Here is a 24770-nt window from a genome sequence, read left to right on the forward strand (position 1 = left end):
TAGGGCAAAGCATGAAAACAAAACATTTAAGCAGAATGCTCGGTTATTTTACCGTAACCTAATAAGGGACACTATAACGGTGAATAACCCGCCCAAAATGCAAGAGCTGGAGGATTATTGGAGGCCTCTCTTTGAGAACGAGATCACCCATAACAAAGAGGCTCAATGGATCCATACCATTGAGAGGAGCCTAGAAAATAAGCCAGAGATGCCGGAGCCAAAGATAACAGCTGGCACTATAAAAACGAAGCTAAATGGCGTCTACAATTACAAAAAGCCTGGCATAGACAATCTCCCCAATTTCTGGCTGAAACAACTAACATCATTACATGGGCATTATAGCAGTTGTTTCAACAGAATATTGAGCGGAGAAGAAACCACACCATAATGGATATTAAGAGGAGATACAACCCTCATAGCAAAGACAAAAGAAACGCGACGCCCTAATAAATACAGGCCCATTTGCTGTCTCACTACCACCTACAAACTCTTCACTGGCCTTGTTGTGGACAGTATATACCAACACCTCTCCTGTGCCACATATCTTGAAAAAGAACAAGCAGAACAAATAAAACTATCTTGGAAGACTGTAGGAAGAGACAGCGAAATTTAAGTATGGCTTGGATTGATTATCAGAAGGCTTATGACAGTGTACCACACACATGGCTTCTACGCTGTCTAGAGCTATATAAGATACACCCGATAATCAAACAGGCCATAGCTACACAAATGAAAATGTGGCAAACAAACATGACATTAAGCCACACAAAAGGAAATATAAGGGTCACGGACGTAAACATCAGGCGAGGAATCTTCCAAGGAGATAGTTTATCCCCTTTACTCTTCTGCTTGGCAATAGATCCGTTAAGCAAACTTTTAAACAAAAACAAATGTGCTTACAATCTAAGCCAGGACCGCCGACAAGACCCAAACAAACGAATTAACCACCTGCTCTTCATGGATGACCTCAAGTTGTATGCCAGTTCTGATGCCGACTTAAATGAACTCTTGCAAGTCGTACATAACTTCTCCAGAGATATTGGCATGAAATTTGGACTGGACAAATGTGCCAAGTGCTCCATCAAATCTGGGAAGAAGATCGAAACTGAAAATATTCAGCTTGATGAATATACCACCATCAAGGACCTAGAAGGGCAGGAAGGATACAAATACCTTGGCATAGAAGAGAATGATACCATCCAGCATGCCAAGATGAGAAACAAAATTGGAAGTGAGTACATACGCCGAGTCAAGAAGATATGCAAAACAGAACTCACAGGCAGAAACAAAATAACTGCCATTAACCAACTAGCCATGCCAGTAATAACATACAGTTTTGGTATTGTCGACTGGCCACAAAAAGACATAAATAGACTAGACACTAAGACACGTAAAATGCTGACAATGTATAAAGTAATATACAGAAACCAGTGTCTGTCTAGAATGTATCTACCCAGATGGAAAGGAGGTATGGGGCTCTCGGAGATTGACCATCAACATCGTGCAACCATTGTGAGCACCGGACAATATCTGATGAGCTCTAAAAACCCAACTCTCAAGATGGTACACTAACATCAGGAATCAAAAGCCAGTAGAACAACATCCATCACAAAACTGGCCAAACATTTTGGGAAAGACTGTCTTACTAGTGAGACAGAAACAGAAAAGATACCTGCGACTGAAATAGCCAGAAAAAGTCGCCAGAAATACACTAAAGCTTTCCATGACAAGAAAGTTGAAGAATGGGCCAACCAACAACGGGCCAAGTAATTTCTGGACGAATATAACCAAGACTATATTGATAAGGAAGGGTCTATAAGCTGGCTAAAGGATGGATCGCTCCACTATGACCAGGAGAAGTTTATAATAGCTGCCCAAGATCAAGGCTTGATGACCAATGCGTTTAAAAAGATGAGTGGTCTCAGCAAAGACAACAAATGCAGGTTCTGCCACACAAAAATAGAGAGTGTGAGCCACCTGATTTCTAGCTGTACGGTTCTGCTAGGGGACGGCTACTATACAATGCGACACAATAAAGTATGCAAATATCTCCACTGGACGATCTGCAATAAGTTAAATATCGAATGCAGCAAGAAGTCATGGGAACATATACCCGAAAGAACAGTCGGAAACAAGTCATATACCATCCACTATGACTATGCAATCCCTACAGCCACGTACCTAGAAAACGGAGCTATAAAACCCGACATTGTAATATGGGACAAGAACGAGAAGGAAGCAACCTTGGTGGAAGTTAGTGTCCCGAATGATGCTGGGTTAAACAGAGCTGAGAGGGAAAAGGTTACCAAATACCAGGGTCTTATGTATGACATGAAAAGAAACTGGAACCTTAAGAAGATCTCTATCATTCCAGTAATTATAGGAGCAACCGGACTTATGAAAAACTATTTTACAAATATACCAGGTAAACCAAGTGCAAACTAGATTCAAACAATTGCACTTAAAGGGACGGTTAGAATCTTAAAAAGATCTCTCGGTTGTAGTGTCTAAAATAGCAGGTGTATGTTTGGCATCTGGTAGGATGCCCCATCCCTGGCTTAAACAAAATGATAAGAAAAATGAAACAAAAAGGGAAAGCAACATTCTTGTGAAGTTTGTACATGTGGGCTAGGCTTGTTCTAAAAATTTGTCCTTGTCACACATGGTCCTTTAAAGAAATAAATATACCGTGATAGGAGGAACTTGCCAAATAAAAATCATCTTTGGAAACAAAAGCAATCACTTGTAGACTGAGCTGTAACAAAATACAAATTGCAGCCTGATTGTTGAAATAATATTGTCATAATAGAATGAAAAGAATATAATACAATATAAGAAAGTATAAAATCATTTAAAAATATTCTTAATTAATATTGTCATAATAGAATGAAAAGGAAGAATATAATACAATATAAGAAAGTATAAAATAATTTAAAAACTATTCTTAATTAATATTGTCATAATAGAATGAAAAGGAAGAATATAATACAATATAAGAAAGTATAAAATCATTTAAAAATATTCTTAATTAATATTGTCATAATAGAATGAAAAGGAAGAATATAATACAATATAAGAAAGTATAAAAACATTTAAAAATATTCTTAATTAATATTGTCAAAATAGAATGAAAAGGAAGAATATAATACAATATAAGAAAGTATAAAAACATTTAAAAATATTCTTAATTAATATTGTCATAATAGAATGAAAAGGAAGAATATAATACAATATAAGAAAGTATAAAATCATTTAAAAATATTCTTAATTAATATTGTCATAATAGAATGAAAAGGAAGAATATAATACAATATAAGAAAGTATAAAATCATTTAAAAATATTCTTAATTAATATTGTCATTATAGAATGAAAAGGAAGAATATAATACAATATAAGAAAGTATAAAATCATTTAATAAATATTCTTAATTAATATTGTCATTATAGAATGAAAAGAATATAATACAATATAAGAAAGTATAAAATCATTTAAAAACTATTCTTAATTAATATTGTCATAATAGAATGAAAAGAAAGAATATAATACAATATAAGAAAGTATAAAATCATTAATAAATATTCTTAATTAATATTGTCATTATAGAATGAAAAGGAAGAATATAATACAATATAAGAAAGTATAAAATCATTAAAAACTATTCTTAATTAATATTGTCATAATAGAATGAAAAGAAAGAATATAATACAATATAAGAAAGTATAAAATCATTTAATAAATATTTTTAATTAATATTGTCATTATAGAATGAAAAGGAAGAATATAATACAATATAAGAAAGTATAAAATCATTAAAAACTATTCTTAATTAATATTGTCATAATAGAATGAAAAGAATATAATACAATATAAGAAAGTATAAAATCATTTAAAAACTATTAATTAATATTGTCATAATAGAATGAAAAGGAAGAATATAATACAATATAAGAAAGTATAAAACCATTTAAAAATATTCTTAATTAATATTGTCATAACAAAATGAAAAGGAAGAATATAATACAATATAAGAAAGTATAAAATCATTTAAAAATATTCTTAATAAATATTGTCATTATAGAATGAAAAGGAAGAATATAATACAATATAAGAAAGTATAAAATCATTAAAAACTATTCTTAATGAATATGTTCATAATAGAATGAAAAGAATATAATACAATATAAGAAAGTATAAAATCATTTAAAAACTATTCTTAATTAATATTGTCATAATAGAATGAAAAGGAAGAATATAATACAATATAAGAAAGTATAAAATCATTTAAAAATATTCTTAATTAATATTGTCATAATAGAATGAAAAGGAAGAATATAATACAATATAAGAAAGTATAAAAACATTTAAAAATATTCTTAATTAATATTGTCAAAATAGAATGAAAAGGAAGAATATAATACAATATAAGAAAGTATAAAAACATTTAAAAATATTCTTAATTAATATTGTCATAATAGAATGAAAAGGAAGAATATAATACAATATAAGAAAGTATAAAATCATTTAAAAATATTCTTAATTAATATTGTCATAATAGAATGAAAAGGAAGAATATAATACAATATAAGAAAGTATAAAATCATTTAAAAATATTCTTAATTAATATTGTCATTATAGAATGAAAAGGAAGAATATAATACAATATAAGAAAGTATAAAATCATTAAAAACTATTCTTAATTAATATTGTCATAATAGAATGAAAAGAATATAATACAATATAAGAAAGTATAAAATCATTTAAAAACTATTCTTAATTAATATTGTCATAATAGAATGAAAAGAAAGAATATAATACAATATAAGAAAGTATAAAATCATTAATAAATATTCTTAATTAATATTGTCATTATAGAATGAAAAGGAAGAATATAATACAATATAAGAAAGTATAAAATCATTAAAAACTATTCTTAATTAATATTGTCATAATAGAATGAAAAGAAAGAATATAATACAATATAAGAAAGTATAAAATCATTTAATAAATATTCTTAATTAATATTGTCATTATAGAATGAAAAGGAAGAATATAATACAATATAAGAAAGTATAAAATCATTAAAAACTATTCTTAATTAATATTGTCATAATAGAATGAAAAGAATATAATACAATATAAGAAAGTATAAAATCATTTAAAAACTATTAATTAATATTGTCATAATAGAATGAAAAGGAAGAATATAATACAATATAAGAAAGTATAAAACCATTTAAAAATATTCTTAATTAATATTGTCATAACAAAATGAAAAGGAAGAATATAATACAATATAAGAAAGTATAAAATCATTTAAAAATATTCTTAATAAATATTGTCATTATAGAATGAAAAGGAAGAATATAATACAATATAAGAAAGAATAAAATCATTAAAAACTATTCTTAATGAATATGTTCATAATAGAATGAAAAGAATATAATACAATATAAGAAAGTATAAAATCATTTAAAAACTATTCTTAATTAATATTGTCATAATAGAATGAAAAGGAAGAATATAATACAATATAAGAAAGTATAAAATCATTTAAAAATATTCTTAATTAATATTGTCATAATAGAATGAAAAGGAAGAATATAATACAATATAAGAAAGTATAAAAACATTTAAAAATATTCTTAATTAATATTGTCAAAATAGAATGAAAAGTAAGAATATAATACAATATAAGAAAGTATAAAAACATTTAAAAATATTCTTAATTAATATTGTCATAATAGAATGAAAAGGAAGAATATAATACAATATAAGAAAGTATAAAATCATTTAAAAATATTCTTAATTAATATTGTCATAATAGAATGAAAAGGAAGAATATAATACAATATAAGAAAGTATAAAATCATTTAAAAATATTCTTAATTAATATTGTCATTATAGAATGAAAAGGAAGAATATAATACAATATAAGAAAGTATAAAATCATTAAAAACTATTCTTAATTAATATTGTCATAATAGAATGAAAAGAATATAATACAATATAAGAAAGTATAAAATCATTTAAAAACTATTCTTAATTAATATTGTCATAATAGAATGAAAAGAAAGAATATAATACAATATAAGAAAGTATAAAATCATTAATAAATATTCTTAATTAATATTGTCATTATAGAATGAAAAGTAAGAATATAATACAATATAAGAAAGTATAAAATCATTAAAAACTATTCTTAATTAATATTGTCATAATAGAATGAAAAGAAAGAATATAATACAATATAAGAAAGTATAAAATCATTTAATAAATATTCTTAATTAATATTGTCATTATAGAATGAAAAGGAAGAATATAATACAATATAAGAAAGTATAAAATCATTAAAAACTATTCTTAATTAATATTGTCATAATAGAATGAAAAGAATATAATACAATATAAGAAAGTATAAAATCATTTAAAAACTATTAATTAATATTGTCATAATAGAATGAAAAGGAAGAATATAATTCAATATAAGAAAGTATAAAACCATTTAAAAATATTCTTAATTAATATTGTCATAACAAAATGAAAAGGAAGAATATAATACAATATAAGAAAGTATAAAATCATTTAAAAATATTCTTAATAAATATTGTCATTATAGAATGAAAAGGAAGAATATAATACAATATAAGAAAGTATAAAATCATTAAAAACTATTCTTAATGAATATGTTCATAATAGAATGAAAAGAATATAATACAATATAAGAAAGTATAAAATCATTTAAAAACTATTCTTAATTAATATTGTCATAATAGAATGAAAAGGAAGAATATAATACAATATAAGAAAGTATAAAATCATTTAAAAATATTCTTAATTAATATTGTCATAATAGAATGAAAAGGAAGAATATAATACAATATAAGAAAGTATAAAAACATTTAAAAATATTCTTAATTAATATTGTCAAAATAGAATGAAAAGGAAGAATATAATACAATATAAGAAAGTATAAAAACATTTAAAAATATTCTTAATTAATATTGTCATAATAGAATGAAAAGGAAGAATATAATACAATATAAGAAAGTATAAAATCATTTAAAAATATTCTTAATTAATATTGTCATAATAGAATGAAAAGGAAGAATATAATACAATATAAGAAAGTATAAAATCATTAAAAAATATTCTTAATTAATATTGTCATAATAGAATGAAAAGGAAGAATATAATACAATATAAGAAAGTATAAAATCATTAAAAACTATTCTTAATTAATATTGTCATAATAGAATGAAAAGAATATAATACAATATAAGAAAGTATAAAATCATTTAAAAACTATTCTTAATTAATATTGTCATAATAGAATGAAAAGAAAGAATATAATACAATATAAGAAAGTATAAAATCATTAATAAATATTCTTAATTAATATTGTCATTATAGAATGAAAAGGAAGAATATAATACAATATAAGAAAGTATAAAATCATTAAAAACTATTCTTAATTAATATTGTCATAATAGAATGAAAAGAAAGAATATAATACAATATAAGAAAGTATAAAATCATTTAATAAATATTCTTAATTAATATTGTCATTATAGAATGAAAAGGAAGAATATAATACAATATAAGAAAGTATAAAATCATTAAAAACTATTCTTAATTAATATTGTCATAATAGAATGAAAAGAATATAATACAATATAAGAAAGTATAAAATCATTTAAAAACTATTAATTAATATTGTCATAATAGAATGAAAAGAAAGAATATAATACAATATAAGAAAGTATAAAACCATTTAAAAATATTCTTAATTAATATTGTCATAACAAAATGAAAAGGAAGAATATAATACAATATAAGAAAGTATAAAATCATTTAAAAATATTCTTAATAAATATTGTCATTATAGAATGAAAAGGAAGAATATAATACAATATAAGAAAGTATAAAATCATTAAAAACTATTCTTAATGAATATGTTCATAATAGAATGAAAAGAATATAATACAATATAAGAAAGTATAAAATCATTTAAAAACTATTCTTAATTAATATTGTCATAATAGAATGAAAAGGAAGAATATAATACAATATAAGAAAGTATAAAATCATTTAAAACTATTCTTAATTAATATTGTCATAATAGAATGAAAAGAATATAATACAATATAAGAAAGTATAAAATCATTTAAAAACTATTAATTAATATTGTCATAATAGAATGAAAAGGAAGAATATAATACAATATAAGAAAGTATAAAATCATTTAAAAACTATTCTTAATTAATATTGTCATAATAGAATGAAAAGGAAGAATATAATACAATATAAGAAAATATAAAATCATTTAAAAACTATTCTTAATTAATATTGTCATAATAGAATGAAAAGAATATAATACAATATAAGAAAGTATAAGATCATTTAAAAACTATTCTTAATTAATATTGTTATAATAGAATGAAAAGGAAGAATATAATACAATATAAGAAAGTATAAAATCATTTAAAAATATTCTTAATTAATATTGTCATAATAGAATGAAAAGAAAGAATATAATACAATATAAGAAAGTATAAAATCATTTAAAAACTATTAATTAATATTGTCATAATAGAATGAACAGAATATAATACAATATAAGAAAGTATAAAATCATTTAAAAACATTCTTAATTAATATTGTCATAATAGAATGAAAAGGAAGAATATAATACAATATAAGACAGTATAAAATCATTAAAAATATTCTTAATTAATATTGTCATAATAGAATGAAAAGGAAGAATATAATACAATATAAGAAAGTATAAAATCATTTAAAAATATTCTTAATTAATATTGTCATAATAGAATGAAAAGAATATAATACAATATTAGAAAGTATAAAATAATTAAAAAATATTCTTAATATTGTCATAATAGAATGAAAAGGATGAATATAATACAATATAAGAAAGTATAAAATCATTTAAAAACTATTAATTAATATTGTCATAATAGAATGAAAAGAAAGAATATAATTCAATAAAAGAAAGTATAAAATCATTTAAAAATATTCTTAATTAATATTGTCAAAATAGAATGAAAAGGAAGAATATAATACAATATAAGAAAGTATAAAATCATTTAAAAACTATTAATTAATATTGTCAGAATAGAGTGAAAAGAAAGAATATAATTCAATATAAGACAGTATGAACTCATTTAAAAATATTCTTAATTAATATTGTCATAATAGAATGAAAAGGAAGAATATAATACAATATATGAAAGTATAAAATCATTAAAAATATTCTTAATTAATATTGTCATAATAGAATGAAAAGAATATAATACAATATAAGAAAGTATAAAATTATTTAAAAATATTCTTAATTAATATTGTCAAGATAAAATGAAAAGGAAGAATATAATACAATATAAGAAAGTATAAAATCATTTAAAAACTATTAATTAATATTGTCATAATAGAATGAAAAGAAAGAATATAATACAATATAAGAAAGTATAAAATCATTTAAAAAATATTCTTAATTAATATTGTCATAATAGAATGAAAAGGAAGAATATAATACAATATAAGAAAATATAAAATCATAAAAAATATTCTTAATTAATATTGTCATAATAGAATGAAAAGGAAGAATATAATACAATATAAGAAAATATAAAATCATAAAAAATATTCTTAATTAATATTGTCATAATAGAATGAAAAGGAAGAATATAATACAATATAAGAAAATATAAAATCATAAAAAATATTCTTAATTAATATTGTCATAATAGAATGAAAAGAATATAATACAATATAAGAAAGTATAAAATCATTAAAAAATATTCTTAATTAATATTGTCATAATAGAATTCAAAGGAAGAATAAAATACAATATAAGAAAATATAAAATCATTAAAAAATATTCCTAATTAATATTGTCATAATAGAGTGAAAAGGAAGAATATAATACAATATAAGAAAGTATTAAATCATTAAAAATATTCTTAATTAATATTGTCATAATAGAATGAAAAGGAAGAATATAATACAATATAAGAAAGTATAAAATCATTAAAAAATATTCGTAATTAATATTGTCATAATAGAATGAAAAGGAAGAATATAATACAATATAAGAAAGTATAAAATCATTTAAAAATATTCTTAATTAATATTGTCATAATAGAATGAAAAGGAAGAATATAATACAATATAAGAAAGTATAAAATCATTTAAAAATATTCTTAATTAATATTGTCATAATAGAATGAAAAGGAAGAATATAATACAATATAAGAAAGTATAAAATCATTTAAAAACTATTCTTAATTTATATTGTCATAATAGAATGAAAAGAAAGCATATAATACAATATAAGAAAGTATAAAATCATTTAAAAACTATTCTTAATAAATATTGTCATAATAGAATGAAAAGGGAGAATATAATACAATATAAGAAAGTATAAAATCATTTAAAAATATTCTTAATTAATATTGTCATAATAGAATGAAAAGGAAGAATATAATACAATATAAGAAAGTATAAAATCATTTAAAAATATTCGTAATTAATATTGTCATAATAGAATGAAAAGGAAGAATATAATACAATATAAGAAAGTATAAAATCATTTAAAAACTATTCTTAATTTATATTGTCATAATAGAATGAAAAGAAAGCATATAATACAATATAAGAAAGTATACAATCATTTAAAACTATTCTTAATGAATATGTTCATAATAGAATGTAAAGGAAGAATATAATACAATATAAGAAAGTATAAAATGATTTAAAACTATTCTTAATTAATATTGTAAACATGGAATGAAAAGGAACAATATAATACAATATAAGAAAGTATAAAATCATTTAAAAATATTCTTAATTAATATTGTTATAATAGAATGAAAAGGAACAATATAATACAATATAAGAAAGTATGAAACCATTAAAAATTATTCTTAATTAATATTGTAATAATAGAATGAAATGAATATAATAAAATATAAGAAAGTATAAAATCATTTTAAATTATTCTTAATTAATATTGTCAAAATAGAATGAAAAGAAAGAATACAATATAAGAAAATATAAAATCATTTAAAACTATTCTTAATTAATATTGTCATAATAGAATGAAAAGGAAGAATATAATTCAATATAAGAAAGTATAAAATCATTTTAAAATATTCTTAATTAATATTGTCATAATAGAATGAAAAGGAAGAATATAATACAATATAAGAAAGTATAAAATCATTTAAAACTATTGTTTATTAATATTGTCATAATAGAATGAAAAGGAAGAATATAATACAATATAAGAAAGTATAAAATCATTTAAAAACTATTCTTAATTAATATTGTCATACTAGAATGAAAAGAAAGAATATAATACAATATAAGAAAGTATAAAATCATTTAAAAACTATTAATTAATATTGTCATAATAGAATGAAAAGGAAGAATATAATACAATATAAGAAAGTATAAAATCATTTAAAAACTATTAATTAATATTGTCATAATAGAATGAAAAGGAAGAATATAATTCAATATAAGAAAGTATAAAATCATTTAAAAACTATTCTTAATTAATATTGTCATAATAGAATGAAAAGGAAGAATATAATACAATATAAGAAAGTATAAAATCATTTAAAAACTATTAATTAATATTGTCATAATAGATTGAAAAGGAAGAATATAATTCAATATAAGAAAGTATAAAATCATTTAAAAATATTCTTAATTAATATTGTCATAATAGAATGAAAAGGAAGAATATAATTCAATATAAGAAAGTATAAAATGATTTAAAACTATTCGTAATTAATATTGTCATAATAGAATGAAAAGGAAGAATATAATACAATATAAGAAAGTATAAAATCATTAAAAACTATTCTTAATTAATATTGTCATAATAGAATGAAAAGGAAGAATATAATACAATATAAGAAAGTATAAAATCATTTAAAAACTATTCTTAATTAATATTGTCATAATAGAATGAAAAGAAAGAATATAATACAATATAAGAAAGTATAAAATCATTTAAAAATATTCTTAATTAATATTGTCATTATAGAATGAAAAGGAAGAATATAATACAATATAAGAAAGTATAAAATCATTAAAAACTATTCTCATTAATATTGTCATAATAGAATGAAAAGAATATAATACAATATAAGAAAGTATAAAATCATTTAAAAACTATTCTTAATTAATATTGTCATAATAGAATGAAAAGAAAGAATATAATACAATATAAGAAAGTATAAAATCATTTAATAAATATTCTTAATTAATATTGTCATTATAGAATGAAAAGGAAGAATATAATACAATATAAGAAAGTATAAAATAATTAAAAACTATTCTTAATTAATATTGTCATAATAGAATGAAAACATTATAATACAATATAAGAAAGTATAAAATCATTTAAAAACTATTAATTAATATTGTCATAATAGAATGAAAAGGAAGAATATAATACAATATAAGAAAGTATAAAACCATTTAAAAATATTCTTAATTAATATTGTCATAACAAAATGAAAAAGAAAGAATATAATACAATATAAGAAAGTATAAAATCATTTAAAAATATTCTTAATTAATATTGTCATAATAGAATGAAAAGGAACAATATAATACAATATAAGAAAGTATAAAATCATTTAAAAATATTCTTAATTAATATTGTCATAATAGAATGAAAAGAATATAATACAATATAAGAAAATATAAAATCATTTAAAACTATTCTTAATTAATATTGTCATAATAGAATGAAAAGGAAGAATATAATTCAATATAAGAAAGTATAAAATCATTTTAAAATATTCTTAATTAATATTGTCATAATAGAATGAAAAGGAAGAATATAATACAATATAAGAAAGTATAAAATCATTTAAAACTATTGTTTATTAATATTGTCATAATAGAATGAAAAGGAAGAATATAATACAATATAAGAAAGTATAAAATCATTTAAAAACTATTCTTAATTAATATTGTCATACTAAAATGAAAAGAAAGAATATAATACAATATAAGAAAGTATAAAATGATTTAAAAACTATTAATTAATATTGTCATAATAGAATGAAAAGGAAGAATATAATTCAATATAAGAAAGTATAAAATCATTTAAAAATATTCTTAATTAATATTGTCATAATAGAATGAAAAGGAAGAATATAATACAATATAAGAAAGTATAAAATCATTTAAAAACTATTAATTAATATTGTCATAATAGATTGAAAAGGAAGAATATAATTCAATATAAGAAAGTATAAAATCATTTAAAAATATTCTTAATTAATATTGTCATAATAGAATGAAAAGGAAGAATATAATTCAATATAAGAAAGTATAAAATGATTTAAAACTATTCGTAATTAATATTGTCATAATAGAATGAAAAGGAAGAATATAATACAATATAAGAAAGTATAAAATCATTTAAAACTATTCTTAATTAATATTGTCATAATAGAATGAAAAGGAAGAATATAATACAATATAAGAAAGTATAAAATCATTTAAAAACTATTCTTAATTAATATTGTCATAATAGAATGAAAAGAAAGAATATAATACAATATAAGAAAGTATAAAATCATTTAAAAATATTCTTAATTAATATTGTCATTATAGAATGAAAAGGAAGAATATAATACAATATAAGAAAGTATAAAATCATTAAAAACTATTCTCATTAATATTGTCATAATAGAATGAAAAGAATATAATACAATATAAGAAAGTATAAAATCATTTAAAAACTATTCTTAATTAATATTGTCATAATAGAATGAAAAGAAAGAATATAATACAATATAAGAAAGTATAAAATCATTTAATAAATATTCTTAATTAATATTGTCATTATAGAATGAAAAGGAAGAATATAATACAATATAAGAAAGTATAAAATAATTAAAAACTATTCTTAATTAATATTGTCATAATAGAATGAAAACATTATAATACAATATAAGAAAGTATAAAATCATTTAAAACTATTGTTTATTAATATTGTCATAATAGAATGAAAAGGAAGAATATAATACAATATAAGAAAGTATAAAATCATTTAAAAACTATTCTTAATTAATATTGTCATACTAGAATGAAAAGAAAGAATATAATACAATATAAGAAAGTATAAAATCATTTAAAAACTATTAATTAATATTGTCATAATAGAATGAAAAGGAAGAATATAATACAATATAAGAAAGTATAAAATCATTTAAAACTATTCTTAATTAATATTGTCAAAATAGAATGAAAAGAATATAATACAATATAAGAAAGTATAAAATCATTTAAAAACTATTCTTAATTAATATTGTCATAATAGAATGAAAAGGAAGAATATAATACAATATAAGAAAGTATAAAATCATTTAAAACTATTCTTAATTAATATTGTCATAATAGAATGAAAAGAATATAATACAATATAAGAAAGTATAAAATCATTTAAAAACTATTAATTAATATTGTCATAATAGAATGAAAAGGAAGAATATAATACAATATAAGAAAGTATAAAATCATTTAAAAATATTCTTAATTAATATTGTCATAATAGAATGAAAAGGAAGAATATAATACAATATAAGAAAGTATAAAATCATTTAAAAATATTCTTAATTAATATTGTCAAAATAGAATGAAAAGAATATAATACAATATAAGAAAATATAAAATCATTTAAAAACTATTCTTAATTAATATTGTTATAATAGAATGAAAAGGAAGAATATAATACAATATAAGAAAGTATAAAATCATTAAAAACTATTCTTAATTAATATTGTCATAATAGAATGAAAAGAAAGAATATAATAATATAAGACAATATAAAATCATTTAAAAACTATTCTTAATTAATATTGTCATAATAGAATGAAAAGGAAGAATATAATACAATATAAGAAAGTATAAAATCATTTAAAAATATTCTTAATTAATATTGTCATAATAGAATGAAAAGGAAGAATATAATACAATATAAGAAAGTATAAAATCATGTAAAAACTATTAATTAATATTGTCATAATAGAATGAAAAGAATATAATACAATATAAGACAGTATAAAATCATTTAAAAATATTCTTAATTAATATTGTCATAATAGAATGAAAAGGAAGAATATAATACAATATAAGACAGTATAAAATCATTAAAAATATTCTTAATTAATATTGTCATAATAGAATGAAAAGGAAGAATATAATACAATATAAGAAAGTATAAAATCATTTAAAAATATTCTTAATTAATATTGTCATAATAGAATGAAAAGAATATAATACAATATAAGAAAGTATAAAATCATTTAAAAATATTCTTAATTAATATTGTCATAATAGAATGAAAAGGATGAATATAATACAATATAAGAAAGTATAAAATCATTTAAAAACTATTAATTAATATTGTCATAATAGAATGAAAAGGAAGAATATAATACAATATAAGAAAGTATAAAATCATTTAAAAACTATTAATTAATATTGTCATAATAGAATGAAAAGGAAGAATATAATTCAATATAAGAAAGTATAAAATCATTTAAAAATATTCTTAATTAATATTGTCATAATAGAATGAAAAGGAAGAATATAATACAATATAAGAAAGTATAAAATCATTTAAAAACTATTAATTAATATTGTCATAATAGATTGAAAAGGAAGAATATAATTCAATATAAGAAAGTATAAAATCATTTAAAAATATTCTTAATTAATATTGTCATAATAGAATGAAAAGGAAGAATATAATTCAATATAAGAAAGTATAAAATGATTTAAAACTATTCGTAATTAATATTGTCATAATAGAATGAAAAGGAAGAATATAATACAATATAAGAAAGTATAAAATCATTTAAAACTATTCTTAATTAATATTGTCATAATAGAATGAAAAGGAAGAATATAATACAATATAAGAAAGTATAAAATCATTTAAAAACTATTCTTAATTAATATTGTCATAATAGAATGAAAAGAAAGAATATAATACAATATAAGAAAGTATAAAATCATTTAAAAATATTCTTAATTAATATTGTCATTATAGAATGAAAAGGAAGAATATAATACAATATAAGAAAGTATAAAATCATTAAAAACTATTCTCATTAATATTGTCATAATAGAATGAAAAGAATATAATACAATATAAGAAAGTATAAAATCATTTAAAAACTATTCTTAATTAATATTGTCATAATAGAATGAAAAGAAAGAATATAATACAATATAAGAAAGTATAAAATCATTTAATAAATATTCTTAATTAATATTGTCATTATAGAATGAAAAGGAAGAATATAATACAATATAAGAAAGTATAAAATAATTAAAAACTATTCTTAATTAATATTGTCATAATAGAATGAAAACATTATAATACAATATAAGAAAGTATAAAATCATTTAAAAACTATTAATTAATATTGTCATAATAGAATGAAAAGGAAGAATATAATACAATATAAGAAAGTATAAAACCATTTAAAAATATTCTTAATTAATATTGTCATAACAAAATGAAAAAGAAAGAATATAATACAATATAAGAAAGTATAAAATAATTTAAAAATATTCTTAATTAATATTGTCATTATAGAATGAAAAGGAAGAATATAATACAATATAAGAAAGTATAAAATCATTTAAAACTATTCTTAATTAATATTGTCAAAATAGAATGAAAAGAATATAATACAATATAAGAAAGTATAAAATCATTTAAAAACTATTCTTAATTAATATTGTCATAATAGAATGAAAAGGAAGAATATAATACAATATAAGAAAGTATAAAATCATTTAAAACTATTCTTAATTAATATTGTCATAATAGAATGAAAAGAATATAATACAATATAAGAAAGTATAAAATCATTTAAAAACTATTAATTAATATTGTCATAATAGAATGAAAAGGAAGAATATAATACAATATAAGAAAGTATAAAATCATTTAAAAATATTCTTAATTAATATTGTCATAATAGAATGAAAAGGAAGAATATAATACAATATAAGAAAGTATAAAATCATTTAAAAATATTCTTAATTAATATTGTCAAAATAGAATGAAAAGAATATAATACAATATAAGAAAATATAAAATCATTTAAAAACTATTCTTAATTAATATTGTTATAATAGAATGAAAAGGAAGAATATAATACAATATAAGAAAGTATAAAATCATTAAAAACTATTCTTAATTAATATTGTCATAATAGAATGAAAAGAAAGAATATAATAATATAAGACAATATAAAATCATTTAAAAACTATTCTTAATTAATATTGTCATAATAGAATGAAAAGGAAGAATATAATACAATATAAGAAAGTATAAAATCATTTAAAAATATTCTTAATTAATATTGTCATAATAGAATGAAAAGGAAGAATATAATACAATATAAGAAAGTATAAAATCATGTAAAAACTATTAATTAATATTGTCATAATAGAATGAAAAGAATATAATACAATATAAGACAGTATAAAATCATTTAAAAATATTCTTAATTAATATTGTCATAATAGAATGAAAAGGAAGAATATAATACAATATAAGACAGTATAAAATCATTAAAAATATTCTTAATTAATATTGTCATAATAGAATGAAAAGGAAGAATATAATACAATATAAGAAAGTATAAAATCATTTAAAAATATTCTTAATTAATATTGTCATAATAGAATGAAAAGAATATAATACAATATAAGAAAGTATAAAATCATTTAAAAATATTCTTAATTAATATTGTCATTATAGAATGAAAAGGAAGAATATAATACAATATAAGAAAGTATAAAATCATTAAAAACTATTCTTAATTAATATTGTCATAATAGAATGAAAAGAATATAATACAATATAAGAAAGTATAAAATCATTTAAAAACTATTCTTAATTAATATTGTCATAATAGAATGAAAAGAAAGAATATAATACAATATAAGAAAGTATAAAATCATTTAATAAATATTCTTAATTAATATTGTCATTATAGAATGAAAAGGAAGAATATAATACAATATAAGAAAGTATAAAATCATTAAAAACTATTCTTAATTAATATTGTCATAATAGAATGAAAAGAATATAATACAATATAAGAAAGTATAAAATCATTTAAAAACTATTAATTAATATTGTCATAATAGAATGAAAAGGAAGAATATAATTCAATATAAGAAAGTATAAAACCATTTAAAAATATTCTTAATTAATATTGTCATAACAAAATGAAAAGGAAGAATATAATACAATATAAGAAAGTATAAAATCATTTAAAAATATTCTTAATAAATTTTGTCATTATAGAATGAAAAGGAAGAATATAATACAATATAAGAAAGTATAAAATCATTAAAAACTATTCTTAATGAATATGTTCATAATAGAATGAAAAGAATATAATACAATATAAGAAAGTATAAAATCATTTAAAAACTATTCTTAATTAATATTGTCATAATAGAATGAAAAGGAAGAATATAATACAATATAAGAAAGTATAAAATCATTTAAAAATATTCTTAATTAATATTGTCATAATAGAATGAAAAGGAAGAATATAATACAATATAAGAAAGTATAAAAACATTTAAAAATATTCTTAATTAATATTGTCAAAATAGAATGAAAAGGAAGAATATAATACAATATAAGAAAGTATAAAAACATTTAAAAATATTCTTAATTAATATTGTCATAATAGAATGAAAAGGAAGAATATAATACAATATAAGAAAGTATAAAATCATTTAAAAATATTCTTAATTAATATTGTCATAATAGAATGAAAAGGAAGAATATAATACAATATAAGAAAGTATAAAATCATTAAAAAATATTCTTAATTAATATTGTCATAATAGAATGAAAAGGAAGAATATAATACAATATAAGAAAGTATAAAATCATTAAAAACTATTCTTAATTAATATTGTCATAATAGAATGAAAAGAATATAATACAATATAAGAAAGTATAAAATCATTTAAAAACTATTCTTAATTAATATTGTCATAATAGAATGAAAAGAAAGAATATAATACAATATAAGAAAGTATAAAATCATTAATAAATATTCTTAATTAATATTGTCATTATAGAATGAAAAGGAAGAATATAATACAATATAAGAAAGTATAAAATCATTAAAAACTATTCTTAATTAATATTGTCATAATAGAATGAAAAGAAAGAATATAATACAATATAAGAAAGTATAAAATCATTTAATAAATATTCTTAATTAATATTGTCATTATAGAATGAAAAGGAAGAATATAATACAATATAAGAAAGTATAAAATCATTAAAAACTATTCTTAATTAATATTGTCATAATAGAATGAAAAGAATATAATACAATATAAGAAAGTATAAAATCATTTAAAAACTATTAATTAATATTGTCATAATAGAATGAAAAGAAAGAATATAATACAATATAAGAAAGTATAAAACCATTTAAAAATATTCTTAATTAATATTGTCATAACAAAATGAAAAGGAAGAATATAATACAATATAAGAAAGTATAAAATCATTTAAAAATATTCTTAATAAATATTGTCATTATAGAATGAAAAGGAAGAATATAATACAATATAAGAAAGTATAAAATCATTAAAAACTATTCTTAATGAATATGTTCATAATAGAATGAAAAGAATATAATACAATATAAGAAAGTATAAAATCATTTAAAAACTATTCTTAATTAATATTGTCATAATAGAATGAAAAGGAAGAATATAATACAATATAAGAAAGTATAAAATCATTTAAAACTATTCTTAATTAATATTGTCATAATAGAATGAAAAGAATATAATACAATATAAGAAAGTATAAAATCATTTAAAAACTATTAATTAATATTGTCATAATAGAATGAAAAGGAAGAATATAATACAATATAAGAAAGTATAAAATCATTTAAAAACTATTCTTAATTAATATTGTCATAATAGAATGAAAAGGAAGAATATAATACAATATAAGAAAATATAAAATCATTTAAAAACTATTCTTAATTAATATTGTCATAATAGAATGAAAAGAATATAATACAATATAAGAAAGTATAAGATCATTTAAAAACTATTCTTAATTAATATTGTTATAATAGAATGAAAAGGAAGAATATAATACAATATAAGAAAGTATAAAATCATTTAAAAATATTCTTAATTAATATTGTCATAATAGAATGAAAAGAAAGAATATAATACAATATAAGAAAGTATAAAATCATTTAAAAACTATTAATTAATATTGTCATAATAGAATGAACAGAATATAATACAATATAAGAAAGTATAAAATCATTTAAAAACATTCTTAATTAATATTGTCATAATAGAATGAAAAGGAAGAATATAATACAATATAAGACAGTATAAAATCATTAAAAATATTCTTAATTAATATTGTCATAATAGAATGAAAAGGAAGAATATAATACAATATAAGAAAGTATAAAATCATTTAAAAATATTCTTAATTAATATTGTCATAATAGAATGAAAAGAATATAATACAATATTAGAAAGTATAAAATAATTAAAAAATATTCTTAATATTGTCATAATAGAATGAAAAGGATGAATATAATACAATATAAGAAAGTATAAAATCATTTAAAAACTATTAATTAATATTGTCATAATAGAATGAAAAGAAAGAATATAATTCAATAAAAGAAAGTATAAAATCATTTAAAAATATTCTTAATTAATATTGTCAAAATAGAATGAAAAGGAAGAATATAATACAATATAAGAAAGTATAAAATCATTTAAAAACTATTAATTAATATTGTCAGAATAGAGTGAAAAGAAAGAATATAATTCAATATAAGACAGTATGAACTCATTTAAAAATATTCTTAATTAATATTGTCATAATAGAATGAAAAGGAAGAATATAATACAATATATGAAAGTATAAAATCATTAAAAATATTCTTAATTAATATTGTCATAATAGAAGGAAAAGAATATAATACAATATAAGAAAGTATAAAATTATTTAAAAATATTCTTAATTAATATTGTCAAGATAAAATGAAAAGGAAGAATATAATACAATATAAGAAAGTATAAAATCATTTAAAAACTATTAATTAATATTGTCATAATAGAATGAAAAGAAAGAATATAATACAATATAAGAAAGTATAAAATCATTTAAAAAATATTCTTAATTAATATTGTCATAATAGAATGAAAAGGAAGAATATAATACAATATAAGAAAATATAAAATCATAAAAAATATTCTTAATTAATATTGTCATAATAGAATGAAAAGGAAGAATATAATACAATATAAGAAAATATAAAATCATAAAAAATATTCTTAATTAATATTGTCATAATAGAATGAAAAGGAAGAATATAATACAATATAAGAAAATATAAAATCATAAAAAATATTCTTAATTAATATTGTCATAATAGAATGAAAAGAATATAATACAATATAAGAAAGTATAAAATCATTAAAAAATATTCTTAATTAATATTGTCATAATAGAATTCAAAGGAAGAATAAAATACAATATAAGAAAATATAAAATCATTAAAAAATATTCCTAATTAATATTGTCATAATAGAGTGAAAAGGAAGAATATAATACAATATAAGAAAGTATTAAATCATTAAAAATATTCTTAATTAATATTGTCATAATAGAATGAAAAGGAAGAATATAATACAATATAAGAAAGTATAAAATCATTAAAAAATATTCGTAATTAATATTGTCATAATAGAATGAAAAGGAAGAATATAATACAATATAAGAAAGTATAAAATCATTTAAAAATATTCTTAATTAATATTGTCATAATAGAATGAAAAGGAAGAATATAATACAATATAAGAAAGTATAAAATCATTTAAAAATATTCTTAATTAATATTGTCATAATAGAATGAAAAGGAAGAATATAATACAATATAAGAAAGTATAAAATCATTTAAAAACTATTCTTAATTTATATTGTCATAATAGAATGAAAAGAAAGCATATAATACAATATAAGAAAGTATAAAATCATTTAAAAACTATTCTTAATAAATATTGTCATAATAGAATGAAAAGGGAGAATATAATACAATATAAGAAAGTATAAAATCATTTAAAAATATTCTTAATTAATATTGTCATAATAGAATGAAAAGGAAGAATATAATACAATATAAGAAAGTATAAAATCATTTAAAAATATTCGTAATTAATATTGTCATAATAGAATGAAAAGGAAGAATATAATACAATATAAGAAAGTATAAAATCATTTAAAAACTATTCTTAATTTATATTGTCATAATAGAATGAAAAGAAAGCATATAATACAATATAAGAAAGTATACAATCATTTAAAACTATTCTTAATGAATATGTTCATAATAGAATGTAAAGGAAGAATATAATACAATATAAGAAAGTATAAAATGATTTAAAACTATTCTTAATTAATATTGTAAACATGGAATGAAAAGGAACAATATAATACAATATAAGAAAGTATAAAATCATTTAAAAATATTCTTAATTAATATTGTTATAATAGAATGAAAAGGAACAATATAATACAATATAAGAAAGTATGAAACCATTAAAAATTATTCTTAATTAATATTGTAATAATAGAATGAAATGAATATAATAAAATATAAGAAAGTATAAAATCATTTTAAATTATTCTTAATTAATATTGTCAAAATAGAATGAAAAGAAAGAATACAATATAAGAAAATATAAAATCATTTAAAACTATTCTTAATTAATATTGTCATAATAGAATGAAAAGGAAGAATATAATTCAATATAAGAAAGTATAAAATCATTTTAAAATATTCTTAATTAATATTGTCATAATAGAATGAAAAGGAAGAATATAATACAATATAAGAAAGTATAAAATCATTTAAAACTATTGTTTATTAATATTGTCATAATAGAATGAAAAGGAAGAATATAATACAATATAAGAAAGTATAAAATCATTTAAAAACTATTCTTAATTAATATTGTCATACTAGAATGAAAAGAAAGAATATAATACAATATAAGAAAGTATAAAATCATTTAAAAACTATTAATTAATATTGTCATAATAGAATGAAAAGGAAGAATATAATACAATATAAGAAAGTATAAAATCATTTAAAAACTATTAATTAATATTGTCATAATAGAATGAAAAGGAAGAATATAATTCAATATAAGAAAGTATAAAATCATTTAAAAACTATTCTTAATTAATATTGTCATAATAGAATGAAAAGGAAGAATATAATACAATATAAGAAAGTATAAAATCATTTAAAAACTATTAATTAATATTGTCATAATAGATTGAAAAGGAAGAATATAATTCAATATAAGAAAGTATAAAATCATTTAAAAATATTCTTAATTAATATTGTCATAATAGAATGAAAAGGAAGAATATAATTCAATATAAGAAAGTATAAAATGATTTAAAACTATTCGTAATTAATATTGTCATAATAGAATGAAAAGGAAGAATATAATACAATATAAGAAAGTATAAAATCATTTAAAACTATTCTTAATTAATATTGTCATAATAGAATGAAAAGGAAGAATATAATACAATATAAGAAAGTATAAAATCATTTAAAAACTATTCTTAATTAATATTGTCATAATAGAATGAAAAGAAAGAATATAATACAATATAAGAAAGTATAAAATCATTTAAAAATATTCTTAATTAATATTGTCATTATAGAATGAAAAGGAAGAATATAATACAATATAAGAAAGTATAAAATCATTAAAAACTATTCTCATTAATATTGTCATAATAGAATGAAAAGAATATAATACAATATAAGAAAGTATAAAATCATTTAAAAACTATTCTTAATTAATATTGTCATAATAGAATGAAAAGAAAGAATATAATACAATATAAGAAAGTATAAAATCATTTAATAAATATTCTTAATTAATATTGTCATTATAGAATGAAAAGGAAGAATATAATACAATATAAGAAAGTATAAAATAATTAAAAACTATTCTTAATTAATATTGTCATAATAGAATGAAAACATTATAATACAATATAAGAAAGTATAAAATCATTTAAAACTATTGTTTATTAATATTGTCATAATAGAATGAAAAGGAAGAATATAATACAATATAAGAAAGTATAAAATCATTTAAAAACTATTCTTAATTAATATTGTCATACTAGAATGAAAAGAAAGAATATAATACAATATAAGAAAGTATAAAATCATTTAAAAACTATTAATTAATATTGTCATAATAGAATGAAAAGGAAGAATATAATACAATATAAGAAAGTATAAAATCATTTAAAACTATTCTTAATTAATATTGTCAAAATAGAATGAAAAGAATATAATACAATATAAGAAAGTATAAAATCATTTAAAAACTATTCTTAATTAATATTGTCATAATAGAATGAAAAGGAAGAATATAATACAATATAAGAAAGTATAAAATCATTTAAAACTATTCTTAATTAATATTGTCATAATAGAATGAAAAGAATATAATACAATATAAGAAAGTATAAAATCATTTAAAAACTATTAATTAATATTGTCATAATAGAATGAAAAGGAAGAATATAATACAATATAAGAAAGTATAAAATCATTTAAAAATATTCTTAATTAAT

The sequence above is a fragment of the Euprymna scolopes genome, chromosome 46 (assembly GCF_053919585.1).
Source record: "Euprymna scolopes isolate OS-2025 chromosome 46, ASM5391958v1, whole genome shotgun sequence".
Lineage (NCBI taxonomy): Eukaryota > Metazoa > Mollusca > Cephalopoda > Sepiida > Sepiolidae > Euprymna > Euprymna scolopes.